This window comes from Suricata suricatta, chromosome 12, assembly GCF_006229205.1.
Source record: "Suricata suricatta isolate VVHF042 chromosome 12, meerkat_22Aug2017_6uvM2_HiC, whole genome shotgun sequence".
Lineage (NCBI taxonomy): Eukaryota > Metazoa > Chordata > Mammalia > Carnivora > Herpestidae > Suricata > Suricata suricatta.
The window spans coordinates 101,182,854-101,186,496 of NC_043711.1; positions in this window are offsets into that span (position 1 = coordinate 101,182,854).

Consider the following 3,643-nt stretch of genomic DNA (forward strand, 5'->3'; position numbering starts at 1 on the left):
TGGGGGGATGCTGCTCAGGGCCCTGGGGGTAGGGGTGTGTGTGGGGCTGCTCAGGGCCCAGGGATGGGGGCTTGGGCAGGGGTGTGAGGGGTGGGGCTTCTCACAGCCCTGGGCAGGGGTGTGAGGGGGGGCTGCTCAGGGCCTGGGGCAGGGATGTGTGTGTGGGGGGGGGCTGCTCAGGCTCCCTGGGGGGCAGGGATGTGGTGGCTGCGCAGGGCCTGGGCAGGGGTGTGTGAGTGGGGGCTGCGCAGGGCCTGGGCTACGGGAGGGGTCTGTCTGGCCTCCTCGGCAGGCTCTCCGGTACCGTTTGGCTGTGGAGGGAAGACGGGTTTCATTTCTAGGAGCCAGGAGACCACGCATCTCTGTCATTCGTTCTTGGAACTCGGGGTTTCCTGAGGGTCTCCTGTGCCCCGGAGCACGGGCGGAAGGAGGCCCAGGCCCCTGTCCATGGAGCCGAGACGCAGACACACAGACGGGTCTCTAAATGGAAAACAGAAGCAGGGGTGTTCCCTCCAGAGGCCCCAAAGGTGTGAGGGGCTAGGAATGGGCCAAGAGACCCGGGCGGCGGCGGAGGGGACAGCTGGGGAGGGGCTGGCTGAGGTCCGGCAGGGCCCCTGTAGGCCATCTGAAGATGGAGAGGGCAGCTTCTGGAGATGTTTTTGGTGACACAGGGGGTGGGGGTGCCCCTGAATCCCGTGGGCAGGGTCAGGGACTCCGCTTCCCCCCCTACGGCCTGGAGTGGCTGCACGTTTGAGAAGGACCGGCCCCCAGTGGCCTAGGCAGGAGGGCGGCAGGGGGCGGGAGCAGAGGCCTCCCTGGAGACTGTGGGGAGGGGGAGGGAGCACAGGCAGGTGGGAGAGGACTTTGAACCTGGGTGAAGAAGTCAGATGAAGCCGGGAGGCAGGCGGGGTCCTGTCCTGCCCAGCTTCCTGGGCCCAGAAGAGGACTTTCACTCACTGCAAAGGCGGTAAGAGCACTGGACAGGGAGTCCAGACATGGGGTCTCGGCTTGACCTGGGGCCAAAGGCCGGGTGATGTTGGAAAACTTACTCTGTGGGGGCCCCGGTTTCCTTTGTGTCAAAGTAGGGGCCCTGCTGCTGGCCAGCCCCCCAGGGGGCTTCTGGGGGGTCAGTGGGGTGCTGGGTGTGGGGCCCCAGGGCGTGTGGGATGGAATGTGACTTGTCCTTCTGCTCAATGTCCAGGAGTGCCTGCTCCCTGCGAGCTGTAAACTGGAGTCTCAAGGGTGGGGGACCTTCGAGACCCCGGCGGGGGGACAAGCAGCTCGGGGTGCCTACAAAGCCGTCGGGCGTCCGCGGACTGTTGGGCACTGTCTCCAACAGCGACCCTGTGTGGTGGAGGGCTGCTGTCAAGGCAGTGATGTGGGCTGGGGAACTGGCTGTGCCCCGACTTGTTGAGGATGATTTTGAGGTCCTTGGATGATTCCAGGTGAGGGAGGACCCGAGAAGGAGTTCCAGGTGTCTGGCTAAGTAGCCCCAGGAGCCTAAGGGATTAAGGAGTAAAGAGATCTAGTCAATACCGCCTCACGACTTGGCGGAGGGGCTTTTTCTCTGATCCCAGAGTTTGGAAGGGAAGTTTCTTGGTGCCCAGGGGACCTGGGAGAGCAGGCAGGGGCTGTAGGGGGGCAGTGGTCACGGGTGCAGGATGGTGTCCTCTTCCGCCTCCCTGACTGGCCTGTCGCCTGAAAATGCAACTGATTCCTCTAGTTTCTTCCGCTCCCAGGCTCGGTCGGGGCTGCAACCCCGGTCCAAGCAAAGGATTTCCGCAGCTGCCGAGGCTCTGAGGGCTCTCAGGTGAGGGGAGGGTTGGGTGGGGAGGGGGAGGCTTTCTGTCACTGCCTTCCCCCCAGGAGAAGCTGCAACTTCTCCTGTCTGACCCTCCTGCTCACAATATGCTTCCGGTGCGGACCTGACAAGGGACTGTGGCAGATGCCACTTGAGGAACGCGCAAAGGAGGCCACAGGCCATTTATGCCCAAGGAAACAACGAACAGTTCCGTGGAAGACCGCGCAGACTTGTCGGCCCAGAAAGAAATGCAGACAAAGCCATTTCGATTCAATGAGAAACACAATGATAAAATGATAAAACCCAGTGCTGGCAGGAATGTGGAGAAAATGACACATCGGCTTTGCTGTAAACAGGGCCGGGTTTGAAGATCAGTCTCTGCGCACACCCTCTGACCAGCATGTCGTCTCTAGGTCCCTAAGGACCCAAGCGTTTACAATAGCCTTATTTAAAAGCGGGAGCTGGAAAAAACAGAGACCCCAAACCCCAGACATCCTGGCATAACATCTGCGGAGTGCTCACGCCATTTGAAATGCTGGACGTGCATTACCTCTTCCCTCTGCAGAGAGGGGTGTGTGCTATGGGCCCCTGCATCCCAGACGGGGAGCTGGGGACACACGGAGTCCAGCTCTGTCTCCGCGGTCACTCAGGTGCTTAGCAGCAGAGCTGAGATTTGAGGTCAGGCTTCCCCACCTGAAACTTGGGGGGCCCCCACTCCACACTGCTGTCCTGTAACACGAAGGCAGAACCATCCACCAAAGGGAAGGTGACACGCAGCTCTGCACGGGGCATGCTGTCCCCAGGACGCTATCTGAAGGGAAGAGGGCGTCTTCCTGCTCTGGCCTGGTGGTAAATGTGAGCCCGCTGCCTGGCAGGCATGCCCCAGCCTGCAGTTCCGGAATGTGGGCGAGCCACCGTCCTGGAGGCCTGCCCTCGGTGGCCGGCGCTGAGGCCGCCAGGCCCAGCCCGCGGGCCCTGCCAGCAAACCCAAGCCAACACCCTTCACGCGGCCTCCTCGGGAGCCGTTGAGCTGATGCCTGGAATCTCTCAGGGTGAACCCGGGGCAGAAATGCCAGCGGCCTCGTGGTTGGCAGCGCTAGAAGGATCGCGACAGTCCAGCACCGATGGCTTCAAGGTCACGAGACTTTGGAGACGTCCCTGGCACAGGGCAGAGCTAGGAGATCCTCTGCCTCTTGAGCAGGGGACAAGAGCACATCCGGGTGGCAGGTTCGAGGCTGCCGTGAGTGTTAACGCTGCTGTGAGCCCTCGGGGAGCGGTGGCTCCTGTTCTCGGGGCCCCGTCGGCCTCCCCATCTCTAAAGTACGGGCCAGCCCAGATGGCCATGTTCTAAATGTGGGACACGGGCCCACCGAGGTGGCCACTCCCTTTCAAGGGCTTTTTCTATCCTTCCCTTCACCTCTGCAGAGAAGGTGTGTGGGTCTGAAGCGAATGATTCTAGACTCAAATTCCTTGCTCTACCGTCAGCCGCTGTGTGGCCTGGGGTGGCTGTCTCAGCGTCTCTGGGCTTTACTCCTTGTCTGCACAGAGTGAACGGCCCTTTCTTCCGGGGACGCCGCGAACATTCCAGGAGGCGATGGTTGGCAGAGAGCCTGGCGTTCAGCAAACCCCTGGCTGTTGTTGGCTATCGTCACTTTCCCTTTAATAAATGCCCCCCCCCCCCCCCCAGTGCTCAAGGTCACAGAGATTTGAAGGCAGGCCTCCCTGACTTGGGACTCAGAGTCCCCAGCGGGGGCAGGGCCAGTTCCCGGGTTGGCTCCCGCGCTCCACAGCCCTGGCAGCGGCCCGGACCCTCCCTTTGTCTGCGGTCGCCGGCGGCCCGGG